The following is a 20,338-nucleotide window of genomic DNA, read 5'->3' on the forward strand; positions in this document are numbered from 1 at the left end:
GATGGGGGGAGAGGCCTTACAACGCCCTAATGTGCCCCCACAGCCATGTCGGGAACAAGAGGAAAACCTCGTCCTGACACGGGCAAAATCGAAGACCCGGTTCTTTTAGACCGGATGGGGGAGAGGCCTCACAGTGCCCTAACGCGCCCCCACAAATCAGGCTGATAACGAGAGGAGAACCTCACGCCAGCTCGAGTAAAATGGAAGGTCCGGACTCCTACGGGAGCCGGGTTCCAACAAAAAAAAAAAAAAAAGAGAAAGAGACTTCACCCGGACTCCTACGGGAGCCGGGTTCCGTCCACGACGCCAAAGAAGACTTCACCCGGACTCCTATAGGAGCCGGGCTCCACTGACAACAGCAACTGCCGGTAAACCTTGTCCGGACTTCTACGGAAACCGGACTTTGCCTATAACTTTGATTACAGGAAAACTTTGCCCTGACCCCTACGAGAGCCGGGCTACTCCAACTTCAAGAGAGATTCTCCGTTCGGGCTCCCACGGGGGCCGAACTTGGCCTCGACTTCAGCGGAGAAAAACTCCAAGCAAAACCTCGGGACGACGTGAAAAAGAAAAGAAGAAAAGAAGGAAGAAAGAGGAAAGGAAAATGAAGAAGTTTGACAGACAACTATTTAATGCGAGATACAGACGAGGTAACAAAATCTCTTTTTTTCATTTAACAAGAATATACGTTACAGGACCCGGTGGGTCAGGAAAAAAAAGAAAAAGAAGATACACGTCATCGCAAGCCTCGATTCGGGAAGGATGAACCGGAGGCCGCTCCGAGCTGCAAACTCCTCTTCCCGTCTCTGTCCTTCTCAGTCGCGTTTTCCAGTACGTGTAACAGCTCTCGCCCCATCTCGCCTCATTCTGTCTCCTAAGTCCCGACCCTAGCGAGAAAAGGGTGGGATGGATCTCCGGGGGCGGTAAGGGCAACGGCGGCAGTAGCGAAGATCTGTTTCAAGAAGAACCGGAGTCACCCTGGAAGCGGTAGCGACGCCAGAGATATGCCTCATCTCCGAATGCCCCATGACAGCCGCCACCCAAGATGCTCCGACAAGGTCGGCATGCGCTACTTCCACCGCCCCCGCAACAAGTTCTACTGCCCCACCATCGACGCCGACCGCCTCTGGTCCCTCGGCCCCGATGGCGTCAAGGATCCCGTCATGGCTTATGACGACAGCTCTGCCCTCTTGACCGGTATCGCCCCGCCTTGCTACTCCGAAATTTGTGGGCAGAATAACTTCACCGACAGCCCCCGTTATTAAACTCCTGTTGTTGAAGGAATTCTTTCTTGAGCCCCCTTTAAAACGACGGAGATTCTCCCCGGCCGCCGTTCTCCTCCTCACCTTCCTGCAAGCCCTAGAAATCCCCTCAAGAACAGATTTCTCCGGGGTAGAGGACATGGTGTAGAAACCCTCAGAGAAGAATTGGAGGGCTGAAGAAGGCGAGGACTGGTGCAAGGGAAGCAAGGCTCCCAGACGAAAGAAATACGCCAGGATGAAGCCACGAAAGGACTAGGGGGTTTAAATAGCCGACGGATCCCAGCGCAGTTATGGCGGCGGGTATTCCTGGGCCAACTGGTGCGTGCCACGTGTCGCGCTTATCCCCTTCATCGCTATCGAGGGTTGATCATTCGCAAATTCCCGTGGCACGGCGCTTGGGATCGCGCTCCGACGGGGGTTCCGAAAAGACTCTTCAAGTCACATTCGCCAAAGAGCGGGCTCTGACGTACGCACATTAAATGCCAAAATATCTAAGGGCGGCAGTGCACAGGGTTTGGAGGGACGGTTTCGGCTGCGCCCATTTCTCTCTCTGTACTTCCTTCATTTGAAATTCAAACTCGAAAGTAGGGGGACTGGTGTTGGGTATGAAATGCCCACAGCCGAAGCCCTCAGCGGAACTGACTACTGCACAGCTCCGCCCGGACTCCTACGGGAGCCGGGCTCCGCCGCCGACATCGGCTACTGCACAGCTCCGCCCGGACTCCTACGAGAGCCGGGCTCCGCCGCCGACATCGGCTACAGCACAGCTCCGCCCGGACTCCTACAGGAGCCGGGCTCCGCCGCCGACATCGGCTACTGCACAGCTCCGCCCGGACTCCTACGGGAGCCGGGCTCCGCCGCCGACATCGGCTACTGCACAGCTCCGCCCGGACTCCTACTGGAGCCAGGCTCCGCCGTCGACATCAGCTACTGCACAGCGACTCCTACGGGAGCCGGGCTCCGCCGCCGACATCGGCTACTGCGCAGCTCCGCCCGGACTCCTACGGGAGCCGGGCTCCGCCGCCGACATCGGCTACTGCACAGCTCCGCCCGGACTCCTACGGGAGCCGGGCTCCGCCGCCGACATCGGCTACAGCACAGCTCCGCCCGGACTCCTACGGGAGCCGGGCTCCGCCACCGACACCAGCTACAGCACGGCTCCGCCCGGACTCTTACGGGAGCCGGGCTCCATCCTCAGCGTCGGTCGCTGGTAAGTCTCGTCCGGACTCCTACGGGAGCCGGACTTCGTCTTTGACCTTGATTGCAGGGAGACTTCGCCCGTACTCCATGGGAGCCGGGCTTCATCCTCGACGCCAACCACTGCAGCCGCAAGCAGACTCCGCCCGGACCCCTACGGGAGCCGGGCTCCATCCTCAACAACAACTGCTGGTAGACCCCGCCCGGACTCCTACGGGGGCCGGGTTCCGCTCCCAGTATCCACTACAGGTAAGCTCCGTCCGGACTCCTACGGGAGCCGGACTCCACTCACGACCCCAACCAAAAGGAGGACCCCTCCCGAACTTCTACAGAGGCCGGACTCCGACCGCTACCGAGCCTCGATCAACAGATCCGCGCCCCCTGACAGATCACAATAACAACCATGATTCTGTTCCGCTTCCTGTAGCAGATTCCGTGCGGCTCCATCACCCCCTGCGACAGACCCATTATTCTCTGACAGGCTGTGTCAACGGCCACGATTCTGCTCCGCTCCCTGTGGCAGGTGCTGCACGACTCCACTACTCGCTGACAACTAGCGGCAACGGACGCCGCTCCACTACCTGCAACAGGCCCTACGTGGCAGGCTATGACAATAGCCACGGGTCTACTCCACTACCCTTCGCAATAAATTCCCCTGACCATGGGCGGCCCACGATCAGACGGTTACAGACGTCGCCATCAAACCGTTACCTCCTCCACCTATAAAAGGGGGACCCAGATACGTTATTCTCTAGGCTCATTTCTTATCTCAAAACTCTGCTAAATTCTCCGTTCGAGCACTCCATTCTTGTTGAGGCAGAGAACTGACTTGAGCGTCGGAGGGTCTTGCCGGAGCAACCCCACCTCCGGTTTAGACTTCCTTTGCAGGTCCCGGCGGCGACCGCGGCTTCCTCGACTCCAGCTTCTCCGACGCAAGTAGATTTTTGCACCAACAATAGCTATCCAAATAAAATAATCAAATTTTATTATATAAAAAATATAATAATACCACTCGGATCCATCTCACTCGGACCCACCTCATTGGGACCTACCTCACTGGGACACATTAGTGCAGGAACCTCTGATAATGGAGCCGGTGCGGCAATGGAGATCGATGAAGGCGCCTCAACCTTCGGGCTAGACTGTGAATGCGAACGTTGTTGTCTGTTTTCTGGTGCCATATCTACAATAATTGACATATAAATAAATATAATATTGAATAATAATAATAAAAAATAAATAATATTCTAATGAATACAATTATATCGCATACCATTATTGCAAGAGAAGATTGAACGAAGAATATAGATCTACTCATCAATATTCATATCTTCCTCGATGTGTAGATCCTCTTCCGAATCACAATAATCGATATATGTGTCGTCTTCTATCTCATCATTATTTATGAACTGATCGTCGCCCTCCGACTCATCAAGATTAAATATAAAATCAGCTTCAACTTCGTTGGACGACAGATAAGCCCTATTCAAAGGTACTGTTACAAGTTCTTCATCAACCAAAAGCTTGGCTAATATTTGTTCTTCTTGCTGAAAAGCTTCCTCTTCATGTAAATCCAAATTTTCATCCATCTCTAATCGGGTTGGTATGTCAATACGTCTCTAGGTATTATTTTTTGTACAACATGCTAATTACCTCGATACTTTAGATCCTTCAAATATATTACTTATTTTGCTTGAGTTGCTAATATATACGGCTCATTTTGATACCATATTCGTACAAAATTTATATTGATAAAGTGTGAATCGATATGAATATCGATCTTTTTATTACTAATATCTCACCATTCATACTGAAACAAGAATATGGGATATCCAAGAGTCGATCTCGATGAAGATCGATTCCTGAACGAAAATCTATGGCTCAATGCAATTTAACTACCATCTTTGAAAATATATTCGAAGATAGATTTTTAATTTATCAAAAAAGAATAACTCCGTATTGAAATTTTTCATCAAAAATTTTAATAGAGTTTTTTCTAAAATAAAAATATTTTTTATTTTTAATTATAATTTCAGCAGCATACAAAATAACACATAAAATAATTAAATTATAATAAGTAACAGCAACGTGCATTGTGTTAGTGAAAAAAATTAATCAAATAATTAAATAATTTCAACAATAATACTAAAAAATAATATGTAATAAATATAATTAATCAAATAATTTTTTTGGTCCTATCTCCCCCGATCACCCCCTCCCCGGCCCCATCCCCGTTGGTCCGGCCCCATCTCCGTTGGCCCCGGCGTCATCCCTGCTGGCCCGACCCGACCCCATCTCCGCTGGCCCGGCCCGACCCCATCCCCGTCGGCCCCCCGATGTCCCGAGAAAACATAAAAAAAAACTTACCGACGGCGGACATAGGTGCCGCCGGCCCGGCCCCATCCCTGTCGGCCCCGGCCTCATCCCCACCGGCCCTTGCCCGGCCCGACCCCATCCCCGCCGGCCCCGGCCCGACCCGACCCCATCTCTGTAGGCCCCGACCTCATCCCCACAGACCCGGCCCCATCCTCATCGGCCCCCCGGTGGCCCAAGAAAACACCAAAAAAAAAGAGAAAAAAACTTAACGGTGACAGACGCAGGCGCCGTCGGATTGGCCCGACCCGGCCCCATTCCCACCGGCCCCCTGGTGGCCCGAGAAAGCACCAAAAAAAAAAAATTTACCGGCGGCAGACACAGGCGCCGCCAGCTCAACTCGACCCGGCCCCATCCCTGCCGGCCTCGGCCACATCCCCGCCGGCCCAGCCCGGCCCCATCCTTGCCGGTGTCTCCCCCATTTCCGACGGCCCATCGGTGGCTTGAGAAAATGCCAAAAAAAAAAAACCTTACCTTATCGATGGACGACGACGGTGACGGTGACAGACGCGGCGACGGACACGACGAGGAGAGGGGGGAGAGCAGAGAGGGGGAGGGGGGGACCAATTTCGCATGAAATATGGGGGGCGGGGGGGAAGAGGAAGAAAATGGGTTTCGGGATGGGACTTGACGGGATGTGACCTATTAGCGACGAAAATTTTGGTCGCTAATAATTTATTTTCATTGCTAATAATTACATAAAAAATATTATTTATGATAAAAAAATTTCATCGCTAATCATGTTATTAACGATGGAAAAAATTTTCGTCGCTAATAGTTTTCACCAAAAAAAAATATTTTTCACTAAAAAAGTTTTTCATAAAAAAAATTATTTACGATGAAAAGCTTTGCATCGTTAATTATGTTATTAGCGACGAAAAAATATTTTCATCGTTAGTAATTATTAAATTTTTTTTTCTATTTTTTTAAAAAATTTGTGATGAAAATAAACATGAGCCATGTGATACAATTTAACTCCTTGGTTGGTAGATCTTCCATAGAAAGTTTATATATATATAGCCATGTTAGGATCAGAAAATAAATATGAGCCATGTGATGCAACTTAACTCCTTGGTTGGTGGGTCTTCCATAAAAAGTTTATATATATATATATATATATATATATATATATATATATATATATATATATATATATAGTCAAGTTAGGATCAGATCGATAGTATTTGGACTCAGATATGATCATATCAAAATTTTGTAATAAAAGTTCTAAATCAATGATTCAGGCCGTTGAATGTGATCTAATATCTCAAAGCTGCTTGCACAAAAAAAAAATCATATGATTTCTAATCCTTAACTTCTGTATCTAAGAGTCAAAAATTGAATAGTCCAAATAAAATTAAATTAGATATTTTTTTTGATTATTTGATGCATAGGTTAGGGATCTTCAAATCATATAATATTTTTGTATACAAGCTGTTTTAAAATAGGAGATTACATCCAATGATTTGGATCATTGATATAAGATTTCTGTTGTCCAGTTTTGATTTAATCGGATCTAAACATGTATATGTTGCTTTGAAAGGATAAACACTTTGTAATTCTTACTAGTCTTTAAAGATTTCACGATAGGTACCTCAAGTATTCATGCATGGTCCTTGCCTCTAAAGATCCACCATAGGTATCTCAACGATTCATATGTTATTTTATTATGTCAGAATCCACTTATATTTTAGATTATGATTGTGAAGTTATAATATAAGATGGGCAACCAACATAAACGTCAAAAAAAGAGTTTAGAGATATAAGTTTGGTTTTGTTTAGAATTGAATGAACAGTACTGTTTGATATTTATATGAGAATGAGTTTAGAATTGGAATCCAAGTCTTCCAATGAAAAATTATTTAAATTGGATCACATTGTCTAGGATACATATTAGGTGACTTTGTGTCAATTTGCTTATCTAATCTATATTTTTTATCATAAATATATATTATTTATGACGTAATATTTTTATCACAACTAATCTGTTATTTTTAAATTTTTAAAATTTTTTAAATATTAGTGATGAAATATTTTTATCATAAAAAAAAGGTATTAGCGATGGAAATTTTTAAAATTTTTTAAATATTAGTGATGAAATATTTTTATCATAAAAAAAAGGTATTAACGATGGAAATATATTTTTTCATCACTAATAGTCAAGTTTTTAAAATTTTAAAATTTTTTATTTTTCACATATTAGCGATAAAAAATATTCATCGTAAATCATCAAGGATTTTATGATGGATAATTAAAATTTTATCACAAATATGGGATTATTTATGACGTAACCTTTTCGTCGTAACTAATCTTTTATTTTTAAATTTTTAAAATTTTTTAAATATTAGCGATGCAAAAGTTTCATCGTAAAAATAAGTTTATTAATGATGGAAAATCTATGTTCCATTGCAAATAAGCTGCTTATTTATGATGAAAATATTTTCATCGCTAATAGTTCAGTTTTTAAAAATAATTTTTTTTAAATTTTTTTCACATATTAACGATGAAAAATATTCATCGTAAATAATTAAGGATTTTATGATAGAAACTAAAAATTCGATCGCAAATATGGGATTATTTATGACATAATATTTTCATCACAAATAATCTATATTTTTTAAATTTTTAAATTTTTAATTTTTTTAATTATTAGTGATGAAATATTTTTATCATGAAAATTTTGGTATTAGCGATGTAATAACTTTATTCATCATAAATATATTAATTATTTTTAAGAAAAATTATTTTATCACTAATAGTGAAGTTTTTGAATTTTTAATTTTTTTTTAATTTTTTCACATATTAGCGATGAAAAGTATTCGTCATAAATGATGAGTATTTTATGATAAAAAATATATTTTTTTATCATAAATATTTTATTATCTATGATGTAATTTTTGCATCATAAATAATCTTTAATTATTAAATTATTAAATTTTTAATTTTTTTAAATATTATCAATAAAATTTTTATCATTAATAATTTTTATTTGCGACATAAATATCATTTTCATCGCAACTAAGATAATTATTTGCTATAAAAAATTTCATCACAAATAATCTTTAATATTTAAAATTTTAATTTTTTTATTTTTCTTCAAATATTAGTGATGAAAATTTTTAGTCATAAATAATAAATATTTACGATAGAAAACCACTTTTCATCGCAAACGCTTGTATTATTTATGATGAAATATTTTTCATCGATAATATTTGAAAATTTAAAATTAAAATAATATTTTATTATGTATGATGAAAATTATCATCACAAATAAATTATATTTATGTTGAATTTTTTTCCATCGCTAATATTATTTATTTACGATAAAAATATAATATCGTCGTGAATATTTTTTATTAGCGATGAAAATTTTGAAACATTGTAAATAGTGTTATTTGCAATGAAAATTTTTTTTATCGTAAAAAAATTCATTGCAAAAACTCTTTTTTCTAGTTGTGGCAGCGACAAGACCTGTAAAGGAAGTTTTCATCGGAGGTAGTTCTGGCAGGGATCCTCCGATGCTCAAGTCAATGTTCTGGTAATAGAAGGAGTGAGCATGTTGGGAGAAAAAAAATTTCATACCTAAAGGGTCCCTCTTGGCACTTGTTATATACGGGAACCAAAGAACTGTCCGGATAGGCTCTCCGTCTATATCAGTTTGTTAGTCATGGCTACCTGCTTTCTGTCAGGTTGTTAGTCATGGCAGAGTAAAGGTTGTTAGAGATATTTATCCACCTTTAAATGCCATCCAGAATCATGCCTTACTCATGACTGTTCTCATTTTTTAATGGGTGGTGTGGCTTGTGAGAGGCCTCTAGAGGGATCAACTACCGGAGCTGAGAGTGGAGACCGATGCTGGGACGTAGCCGATGCTAGGCGCTGAGGTCAAAGTAGACTAAAGGGTCGAAGGAGGGTTGATAGCCGATGCAAGAGCCAAGGCCATCAAAGGAGCTCGTAATCTGAGGTGGGAGTCGGAAGAGCGTGGAGGATGCTGGCATCCACGGCCACCTTTTCTCTCTCCTCCACTTTTTTCTCTTTTCTTTTTTGTCTTGTTGTATGCTTATGGGAGGATGGGATAAAAGGCACAAGAGGCAATATTTACAGCCTCTGTCAGGTCTAACTGACTAAGGAGAGCTTCCAAAGCCTATGCATGGTGAGAAGAATGACCATTTCTTTGATCAAAACAGAAATACCACCAATACTTGCCCCCCCACTCTCGAGTCCGAATCAGAATTGAGTCGGACAAAGAGAGTACTCTAGGATTGCCGAAGACGTGCTGATTGACTGAAGAGTGCAATAAAATATCTGAAGAGCGTAGTAGAATGGCGAGGCCGGTCGGAGACAATAATCGGAAGATGGCCGCAATGAGGGCTTTACGCAGTAGAAAATTATGCGACGTCAAAGATAAAGTAATAGAACTGAAGTTTGCGATGGCATCGAATAAAGCTGCAGCAAAAGTGAGAGATGCTGCGGCCGTCATAATTGAGCAGCTTCAGAAAGACCCCCAATTGGGATTTTAAAAGAGAATCAACAAATGATAACCAAACTTTGCTTCAATCTCGCATAGAGTGTGGAAGCATTTAGTCAAGCAGAGACAACTATCAGGGAGCTGAAAGCTAAACTTGTTGGAGCCATCCTTAAAGGACACTGAAGCTCTTTCCTTTTTTTTTCAAGAATAGTCATTCTAGATGACCAATGTATACTTTTATCTTCGGATATCTTTTTGTAGCTTCTGTCATAATAAAATAAATTCAAATTTGAATTTTATTCATTTCCTACCGGCACTTATTCTCCAGAGTCACTATTTCTTTGTTGATCAGAGTTGATGGATTATGGGTCCTGGTAGATTGTCCCCAGTTGCAGTCGCTTCGAGGGTCCTTGTAGGTTGTCCCCCGTCATAGTCACCTCGGGAGTCCTTGTTGGTTGTCTCCGCTTTTGGATCAGTTAGAGTCTTCAGGGGTGTTGGTTCGTTGAAGAATGAACTCGGCCTATGGGGGTCCATGTTGGTTAGCCCCCATTTTTTAATCTGACGAGGTCTTCAATTCTCAGACGATTAAGGTCTTCAAGGTATTGGTTCACCGAAGAGTGAATTCAGCCTTCGAGGGTCCCTTTAGTTAGCCCCTGCTTCTTAGCAGCTGAGATCTTCATCAGACTCCAGTTCAATCGATGGTTCACATAGTTGGACTCGAAGTCCTTGCTGATTGATTTTTCGGAGATCCTCATGGGATAGCCTCCACTTCTCAACCAGTTGGAGTCTTTAGTGGCGTTGGTTCACAGAAGAGTGAACTCAGCCTTTGGGGGTCCCTTTGGTTAGCCCCCGCTTCCTAACTGGCAAGGCCTTCAATTCTCAGACGACTAAGGTTTTCAGGATGTTGGCTCACTGAAAAGTGAACTCGGCCTTCGGGGGTCCCTTTGATTAGCCCTCGCTTCTTAGTTGTCGAGAGCTTCACTTCTCATATGACTAGGATCTTCAGGGTGTTGGTTCACTGAAGAGTGAACTCGACCTTTGGGGTTTCGCTTGGGTTAGCCCCCGCTACTTAGTCATAGAGGTCTTAAGCAGTGGATCTGCACAAAAAATGAGGAAACTTGTCGGGTTGGCTTTGGCTAAGCCTCTCATTTTGTCAGTCAAGTTGAAATAAAATGAAATGTGATTAGACTTGTGTTACTCTATTTCATCCGGTTTACTTCTCCTTGGCCTTTTCAGATCAGCATTGGGCTTCATTGAGTTTTACTTCGGCTTCGATCCTTTCTCCCAGTTGTTGGCCTTTTGCTTGATAGCTTGATCTTGATTTGCTCAGATTAGTCTTCTGATTTTCTCTAGCCTTCTAATGGTGTTGGCCTTTTGTGGCTGACTGTCTTGACTGTCTATGCCTTGAGTTGTCTCTATCTTAGCTCGATCTTCATTTTATTTTGGAGTTTAATATCCGCTGTAGCTTTGTTCAATTTTTTATCTCAGCTCATATGCTTCAATGATCTATTGTCCTACAAGAATGGGAGGAAATAGAATAATGGAAGGAGCTTGAGAGCCTATTACCATGAATGTTTTGAGTTCTATTAGGAAGGCTTTTGAGTTTCACTTGGTTCCTTCTTATTATTTGCCTCAGCTTGGGCTTGAGATCTGTCTCAGTTTGGGCTTCAGATCAGCTCAATTTTGACTTAGGATTGGCCTACACTTTGGCTTCAGATCAGCTGTGATTTTAACTTCATCTTGTCCTTGATTTTGACCTCAGCTTGGTCTTGATTCTAACTTCAGTTTGGCCTTCATTTCAACTTCAGCTTCAGCCTTCATTTTGGTGTCTCCTGGTCTTGCAAGAAGGAAGAGGAAGAATAGTGGATGAAAGCTTAAGAATCTTTTATCATGTGTTTTTTGCTTGAGAGCCCAAGAGTTCTACTCAGCTTATTATTATTCGGCTCTGGCTTGGTTTGTGCCTTGGATCACGTCAATTTTGACTTCAGATAGGCCTAAACTGGGCCTTGGGTCAGCCTGATTTTAGCTTTGGGTTTGTTTGATCTTAGCTTTAGATCTGCTTTAATTTGAGTCTTAGACTAGACTTGAATTTGACTTTGGATCTATCTAGGTCTAATTTTGGATCAGCCTCGATTTGGGCTTTGGATCAAACTTGGATCTGATTTTGGATCAGACTTCGGATTGGCTAAGAAACTATTGCTGAAGCAAGTGATGCTAACTAATTTTGTAAACCTCTGCACACTGATCCTCAATTTCATGCCGGAGCTTCAGAGTATACTTCGCACTTGCATCCATATTATTCAAAGCAGTGGCAATCACTGTCCCGATCTTCTGCACTCCAACATCCCCCAAGAACAGCTTTCGCCCCTAGGCTAGGCTTCATTTATGCTTTGGTTTGGTCTTGGTTTTGCTCCCGAGGGGTCTCGTGGAGATCATCATCCATTCCACTTTTGAAAGCTAGCTATCCCCAAAGCAAGCATGTGGTTGGCCACATTGACATCCTTGGTATCACTTGTCTTCCGATTTGCGGTATACTAGGGATTCGATTAATAAAGCAGTCAAAGGATCTTCGGACGGCTCTAAGCCTCCTATCGATGCGCTGCATGTCCATCCGATTGAACCATAGGATGAGAGCTCCTGGAGAACTATGATGAGCTTTCCCCGATCCTCATGGTCATGCATTCCAAAAGCAGCCCGAAAGATGCCCTCAGTGAGGTTGAAGAACCTGCCCAGGTTTACGGTGGGATTGCTCCTATCGGAGGGGGAGCTTGGATGAGCAGATCTGAGAGAGAGTGGCACCACGAGCAGAAAAATTTTAGACATCCAGAGCTATGATGGATCAGTATTATGGAGGTAGGGTGCTTGCTGGGCGACCTCGGAGGCTCGAATCTGGGCGAGATCGATGATGATGGAGGTTGTGAAGGCTTCAGTGGGCGATTTTGGAGTTGTCGGAGACTGTACATGCGGGAGAGTTTCGAAGCCATGAATGGGAGGCTTGGTCAGACCTGCTGCAGCTGGAGTTGCTTCGGCCAGGAGGGATGTGACTGCTCCGACATTGTTTGAAGTCGCAGGTGGGTGTGCCGGAGGGTCCCAAGCCGCGATTGTCGGCCTTGGGGTCATCACAAACTTGATGGGAGCTCAGATCAGGGGGGTCAAGTGCCTTCGAAAGTAAGGATCGATCTTTTTAGCTTCACAGTCGATCGAAGTCAGCTCCAGAAGTCTCTGTAACAGGATGGGATCTGTCGGGGGGCGCATCGGGAGCCCGAATTTGGGCAAGATCGGCATGGTGAGGAGTTTATCCTATTTCGATCGATCCCTTTCCCAGAGATTGGCTCGCTCATGGATGGAATCGGTGCCGTCGGTAGCCGATCGGGTGTACAAGAGGAGTCTCAGTGGTGATGGACACGCAAGGAGGCTTCAGGCCACCGGAGGCATGTGCATAGGAAAGGAATTTGGGACTCGAACTACCCATGGGTGGACATGACGGCAAAACAAAGCGGCGGGGCTAAGGTCTCGATGCTGACAGGAGAGTGACGCATGCCACACATGCCACTAATCCTTTTTTGCCCTTCCATCTTTGGTCGGAGATGTGAAATCTTTGGATGCTGCCGTCGTAATGGTAGAGAAGATGGACTCGAAAGAGGGAGATACGACTCCATTTTAGGATTGACTTTTGGGAGCTTACGACCTTCATATACAACTTTCGATGGGGGCTTCGGGTTCTCACGATGGAGCTAGAGTCAGCACTAACGCCACGGACAATTGGCCCACCTTTTTTCCAAATCAATTATGATAGTGATTTGATATTGGGGAGTGCTTCCGAGGATGTTAGTCAATGCAAGTCGTGGATGATTGGACTCTTTAGTGGCCTTTTCCAGTGGACTCCATATGGCAGTCGAGGATTTTTTTTTTTTTTTTAGGTACTGGATCTGCTAGAAGAAAAATAAATGAAAAAGTTGATGGGAGGTTTGGAAGCTTTCTACCATGAGATCTTTGTGGAATTATTCTTATGTGGTCTTGTTAGTTCCACTAAGAAATAGCTTTCAATTAGATCTCTATAGTGGCGTTGCATAGGGTACTCTAACTAGTCTTTTTTGACTTAATCGGCTTGAGACTCCCACACGAGCTTTGGGTCTTTTGAATTGGTCTTCTTCCTTCCTTCTTATTTGGATCCTACCAGAAATTTAGATTTAAAATTTAAATACGATTTAGAGGATAAAAATAATTCAAAAATTAAGGGATTTCTAGAATCTCCTTCTGCGCTTGGATCTTGTCAAGAATTCAAAATTCAAATAATAAGAGAATGTAAATAATTTGAAAATTAAGAGATCCTCGAGCTTGAGTCTGGCCTTGAGCTTGGCCTCGGTTCTGGCCTTGAGCTTCTCGAGCTTAGCCTCAATTTCAACTTCGGCTTCGGCCACACCGAACGCGGACGGGAAGCTTTGGTGATGTTAAGGCTACTTTGGCCATCTTCTTTTCTTGGAAATTGTGGTCTCCCTCCCTGCTTGGAGCTTCCTTCCAGTTATGAGACCGGTGAGAATGATCCCGAGGTCGCCTCTATTGTCATCTTCCTTGGGTGTCACCGGCGTGAATATAGTGTGATGAAACTCCTCCTATTGAACATTTGCTCTTTTCCGTCGGTGGGCTAAGGGAGCGACCCTTCCTTTAGCACCAATCTGTTGATGTAGAAATTTATTTCGAGGTCAAGATGGTTGGAGCTGGACGACGACGGCAGGTCAGCGATGGCATGGTGGCAGTGACAGGACTTGCAAAGGAAGTCTCCATCGGAGGTGGCTCCGGCAGAGATCCTCCGGTACTCAAGTCAGTTTTTTGGTAATAGATAGGAAGGAGTGAGCATGTTGGGAGAGGAGTTTCATACCTGGAGGGTCCCTCTTGGTCCTTCTTATATACGGGAACCAGAGAACTATCCGGGTAGGCTCTTCACCCAGATCAATTTGCTAGTCATGGCCACCTACTTTCTGTCAGGTTGTTAGTCGTGGGAGAGCAAAGATTGTCAGAGATATTTATCCTCCTTTAAATGCCCTCCAGAATCATGCCTTACTCATGACTATTCTCATTTTTTAATGGGTGGCATGGCTTGTGAGAGGCCTCTAGAGGGGTCAACTACCGGAGCTGAGAGTGGAGGCCGATGCTGGGATGTGGCCGATGCTAGGTGCAGAAGCCGAAGTAGGCTAGAGGGCCGAAAGAGGGTTGGTAGCCGATGCAAGAGCCTAGGCCATCAAAGGGGCTCGTAATCTGAGGCGGGAGTCGGAAGAGCGTGGAGGGTGCGGGCATCCACGGCCATCTTTTCTCTCTCCTCCACCTTTTGCTCTTTTCCTTTTTGTCTTGTTGTGTGCTCTTGGGAGGATGGGATAAGAGGCACAGTGGCAATATTTAAAGCCTCTATCAGGTCTAACTGACCATGCATGTAGAGAAGAACGGCCACATCTTCGGCCAGAATAGAAATACCACCAACAAAATTATTTCTTTAGATAGAAGAAGATTCTATAAATATTTACTCAAAATCTCACTACTTGTTGCCACAAGTCTTTGGTCCGAAGTGTGTGAATGTGGTTGGCCTAAAGCATAGGGAAGTAGTCGATCTCCTTCAGACCTAGAGATCGACTTAAGTTCGAGGATTGGGACTCTTTAAAAAAATCTGAAAAGAAAGTTCACTCTCACTGGAGATTCTCCGATGGGGTACCCTCCAAATCAGTTAGAGCTTGAGAACAATAGAAGAAAGAGTATGAAAAAAACTTCTATAATCGGGCTGACCATAAAAAGAATTATGGTCGGACCGTCATCGTCTATCACGTGCATATATTGGGACATCCATAAAAAAAAATTAGTTATGTGATATTTATCTAAACTGTTCAAATATCCCTAGAATTTATCCATTCCTCTTTTCTTAGTATTTTAACGCACACGCGGCCACGCATCTTTCAATGGATATTTTCGAAGCATGTCGACCATAATTTTTTCTATGATCAGTCCGACTGTAGAAGTTTTATCCAAAGAGTAAAAGAGTGAGAGGGTGAATTTATTCTCTTAGAAAAAGAACTTATCCGAGAGTTCCCTATGCCTCTCCCTTTATATAGAAAAGGGTAGCTATGCATTACCTCTAAATTCAATAACAGAAGTGGAGAATCAGTGCTCATAATTACGAGAATCGTAAATAGTGGGTTACAAGCATTAATTACATGACATTAACTTTTGTGCTTATGATTAAAGAAAATCGTATGAGATTCTAGGAGATTTCTTCAGATTTATTTTTTCTTTTTTAATGACCTGATGGCTTAAAGCTTCATCTTGAGTCGTCGGCTTGCCTCCAACCATAGAGTCGGTATATGTTCAATGATGGAAAATCATTTTAGTTTGATCGCTCAGTCTTCTCTTCCCGACATCCGAGGAAGTCATCGGTATCAGATCCGAGGTGCGTGTTCGGTCACAATCTAAAGAAAGGAAGGTCAAGGTCGGGTGGTAGATTCTCTCTACAATATTTGCCCTCTGCTTCTGAGTCCGAAGTAAATTCATAATTTCGAACGAACGAAGTAGCTAATTTCGGGATTTGACTTCGGCCCTTGGTCCGACTTTTATATCAGATCATTTAATGCGCATTATTCGATGGAGACAATTTCAGAACCATATTAAACATCACTTGGCGAATCCTATTAGAATTATGAGAGAAGGGTGGCTCGAGGCACAGTAGTATAATTATTCAAAAAGGAGATTCAACGGTTGTATTTTGGCCTATCACAGTTTGCCACATGCTGTTCGTCGATAGGCCCTACTATATCTATCGACGGTCAACCTTAGGTGGCCTGATTTGGTGGAGGTGCGACGAAGAGTTGTACGATTCAGTGGCTCTAATGTGTGCAAAGTGTCAAAATCTGATGGTAAGGGGCTTAAATCTTGACTGTTGGTGACTAGTATAAATAGATTTCTTCTGTTTTTCTTTCTATTTGCTTAGTAGAGTTTTTTGTGTCTTTACTGCCATCGCTTCTGGAGGAAGGTTTGCCATCTGCCACTATCTTCTTCGGCACTGGCGAAGTTTTTAGGTTCAAAACTTCTCTTCTAGTTGGTTTTTAATTCTTCGATTTAGCTTTTTCGTGCATTTTGTTTTATTTTTGCTCAATTTCTAGTATTATCCTTTTTTGTTTCTCTGTAGTCTCTCTTTCTTCTTTCCTTTCCATGGCTTTCGACAACGGTGAGGTCAGGGGCAAAAGTCATCATAGTGGCCGAGGTCCTTGATTGCCACCTCCATAGGCAGAGTTCAGGGATACTTGTCCGGCCATCGTCGAAGCTGGCTTTTTATCCAGGCATCGATCTTTTGAACCCTAAGGCAGGCAGTCCTGTACATGGATTCAGGGACTTCTGGGGCCCAAGTAACAGGGAATAAGTATTATTGAGGATGATATAAGAAGAATTTGGGCTCAATATTCTATTCCTTTATCTTTCCATCTGGAGGTTGTAGGTTAGGAAGATCGAGTTACCAATGCTCTAAAGGGGCGAGACGCCTTGTATGAGGAGTCCCTGCAAGATGGTCTTTATCTTCCTTTCCACCCCTTTGCAAGTAACATCTTGGACTTTTATAGAATTTTTTCTACTCAGATCATTTCAAACTCTACTTAGGTGATTATAATTTTCATCATTCTTTGTAGTTGGCTCGATATCCCTCTAAGGTGCTCGTTCTTCAGAGCGATATTCACTTTGAAGGCATACCTTCATGAAAAAGGATGGTGGTATTTTTCTCCTCAGAGCGAGTGTAAGTTCATTACGGAACTTCGTTCTTTGGTTTACGACTAAAAAAGTTGTTTCTTTTTTCTCTTCGGATTTGCCTTGAGGCTTTAATTGGATTTGGAGCGATCCTTGGCTTTCTTCAGATAAAGAAAAGTCAATCCTTCTTGAGAATGATGAAGATTATCATATGCTGCTTGATATCTAAGCATCAGAGTTGAAAGAATTAGTGACCAAGTAGATACTTTATGATGTTCACATTAGTCCGATGCTGCCTCAAGGTATGGTCAATTTTTTTTTTAACTTAAAAAATTTTGTTGTCTTGGTGTTGGATTTTGTACAACCATCTTTCCATTTTGCAGTGATAAGGCCGACTTTGAAATCGATCAAGTTCGACCTTAAAGAAGAGGTCGGGCTCCTCTGCTAGGGAGCCCTCATCTAAGAAGCAGAAGTCCTAGTCGATGACTTCTTTTTCGATCCCTATGCCATCACCAACGGTGTTGAGCATGGATTCCTTGAAGATCGATAACGAGCCCATCGCCGCCATGCCGTTAAGGTTTCTGACCACTTCAAAGTTGGCCAAGCTTTGACCCTTCCACATGCTAAGCAAACTCCATCCCTGCATCATCCAGCATCGCTGCCTCTCTCTGCAATGGAGCTGACTCAATCAGCAAGATCCGAGATGGGTCCCTTCTCATTTGGCATCGAACAGGGATTCATTACTTTAGCGAAGAGAGTGCAGAGTGGCGACTCTGCTCTTTGTGATCATTAGCTTGTCTGGGAACTGACAAAAATGGTGTTGCTTTTGTCTGATTGGACGACAAAGAAGGCTTATCCTTTGGACAAGGTGGTGGGTGCCTCCAATGCTGGTTTCCTTGGGGTAAGATTTATCTTCATTCAAATTTTTGTTCATTACTTGACCAAGTTTCTGACTAGTCTCTTTTTTGCTGTAGTTAGCTCGTGACATTACTGTCCTCAGTGAGGGCTTCATCGGGTTCAACCAAGTTAAGCTCTCGCTTGAGGAGAAACTTAGGGTCTTTGAGGCCGGCAAAAGCGGTTGAGAAGGTGAAGAAGGTGGCTAAGAAAGAGGCCTCTTGAGTCAGTTTTGAGCTCCTAACAGCTCGAGAGAGGATCAAAGCCCTTGAATGCATCGTTGTGGAGCATGGCGCCACCAAGATGCATCGGTGGAAGGTTGTTAAGCTTGGAGAAGGCATTGGAGCTCGGTGAGGCAGCAATCAAGGCTATTGAGGAGAAAAAGAAACTGATCGAGGCCCAGGCTGAAGTAGAGAAGTCGAAGGTGGTTGCCAAGGCCAGGTTCAAGGCTGTAGAAGAGTTCAAAGCCTTCATAGATTTTGAGGTTGAGATCGTCAAAGGCTCCTCAGTGGCCTATGAGTACCAGTTTGAAGCATACAAGGTGTAGGTCGCTTGGCTGTTCCCAAGAGTCGACATTAGTCACCTCAATCCCGAAGCTAGTGATGATGAGGCCGAGGAGGAGGATCAGATTGTATTGTCTGCCCCAGTTATCGAGGCTTCAACATTCGAGCCTGTCATTGAAGTTATCACCAAGCTCACAACCGAGGATGCTATTGAGCCCGCATCGAGGATGCTCCCTAATTTTGTTCTTTTAGCTTTTCTTATTTCTTGTAATGAATTTCTTCAAGTAATGAAATGAACTTTTCTTCATCATATTCTGATGTGTTTGCTTGTCAACTTATCCAAGTCTTTAGGACCGTACAGCGGTCCGACTTGAAATTTGCCAACTCGATTAGTCATCCAAGATGTACTTGAAGTAGAGATTGTTGGCTCAGATAAATATCTGAAGTCGATTCTTGATGACAGATTTTGCTAAGTCAATAGCATTATCCACATCTAACCAAATATGGTGTGGTCGAAAAGATTCCAAACCAAGAACTTTATGGAGGTTCCAACTTGGGTCAATATATCTTCCTTGGATCGGTATTTTATCGATCACTCATTTGGAGGTCTTAGCTAAAGCTGAGATATCTCCATGAGGTCGATTCTTTACGATCTAGTTGTCAGGGTCTAGACTAGGTCCTGGATATCCTTGGTCGGTTCTTATCCAACCATCTCTCTCCGAGGATTGAGGTTGGGCTCGGTTGTCTCGAGTTCATTGATAGTTTGTGCTCTTTGGATGTCCTCGGTTGTTATCGATGCTTTCGTTAATGGTCAGTTACATCCGACTTTAATCTAACTATTACTTAGTGTCTTTTATGAGAGACCTGTATAAAAACTTGAAAAAAATAACTTTATTGATTTAAAAATAAATACACAACTTACTGATAATACATTCTAAGACTCTTGATGTTTCAAGTTTGAGGAATGGGGGTGCCATCAAGACCTTCAATTTTATAAGCCCTAGATCTGATGACTTCGATGACCTTATAGGGCCCTTCTTAGTTCGGGGCTAGTTTGCCTTGCTTCATGGGTTTTGACATATTGGCTTAATGGAGGATGAGGTCACTAGTTTGGAATATCTTTGACTTGAGCATTGTGGTAGCAAGCTACCCATTGTTGATATGAACCCATCTGATTTGAGCTTGTTCCCTTATTTCTTTTAGTAGATCTAAGCTCATTCGAAGTCGATTCGGATTCTCTTGCTCATTGTAGTGCTCCACCCTAATTGTTGGCATTTCAATCTTGACAGAAATGATCGCTTCGGCACCCAAGATAAGGTTGAAGGACATTTCTCTAGTAGGTGTTCGAGGTATCGTCTAATAGCCCGCAGTACACTATAGAATTCTTTGGTCCAAAGCCCCTTTGCTTGACCGAGTCTTGACTCAGGCCTTGCAAGATCGTGTGATTGGTCATCTTGGTTTCTCCATTAGATTGTGGGTGGCTAACCAAAGTGAGCCTGTGATCGATGTAAAGCTCCAAACTCAATTCTCTAAATTTTGAATTATTGAATTATCATCCATTATCGATAATGATGACTTATGGTAGTCCCAACCAATATATAATAGACTTTTAGATGAAGTCCTGAATCTTCTTCTCGATGATATATGTCAAGGGCTCGACTTCAATCTATTTGGTGAAATAGTCGACTGCGATGATCAAGAATTTCCTTTGACTGGTTGCCTACGAAAATGATCTAAGGATGTTGATTTTTCATATAGCGAAAGGCAATGGAGTGATAATTGGTGCAAGCTGGGTTACCGACCGCCATTGGATATTAGCATATTTTTGACATCGTTCACATTTTCTGATGAGAGCAGCCGCATCCTGCTGTGAGATCAGCCAATAAGACCCTTGCTAGATTACTTTCTAGGCGAATGATCTATCT

General features: G+C 43.1%; 1 protein-coding gene and 1 long non-coding RNA gene across 2 annotated transcripts in view; both read left to right on the top strand.

Moving 5' to 3' along the window:
• Window positions 1–20,338, top strand: part of LOC105060009 (protein LATERAL BRANCHING OXIDOREDUCTASE 1) — a 39,782-nt gene that overhangs the window by 9,496 nt on the left and 9,948 nt on the right. The gene's annotated exons all lie outside the window — the stretch shown is intronic.
• Window positions 9,981–18,725, top strand: LOC140858595 (uncharacterized). The gene is made up of 3 exons (XR_012142192.1): window positions 9,981–17,318; window positions 17,400–17,917; window positions 17,991–18,725. It is a non-coding gene; the product is annotated as an uncharacterized lncRNA (long non-coding RNA).

The sequence above is a fragment of the Elaeis guineensis genome, chromosome 6 (genome assembly GCF_000442705.2).
Source record: "Elaeis guineensis isolate ETL-2024a chromosome 6, EG11, whole genome shotgun sequence".
In the NCBI taxonomy this organism is placed as follows: domain Eukaryota; kingdom Viridiplantae; phylum Streptophyta; class Magnoliopsida; order Arecales; family Arecaceae; genus Elaeis; species Elaeis guineensis.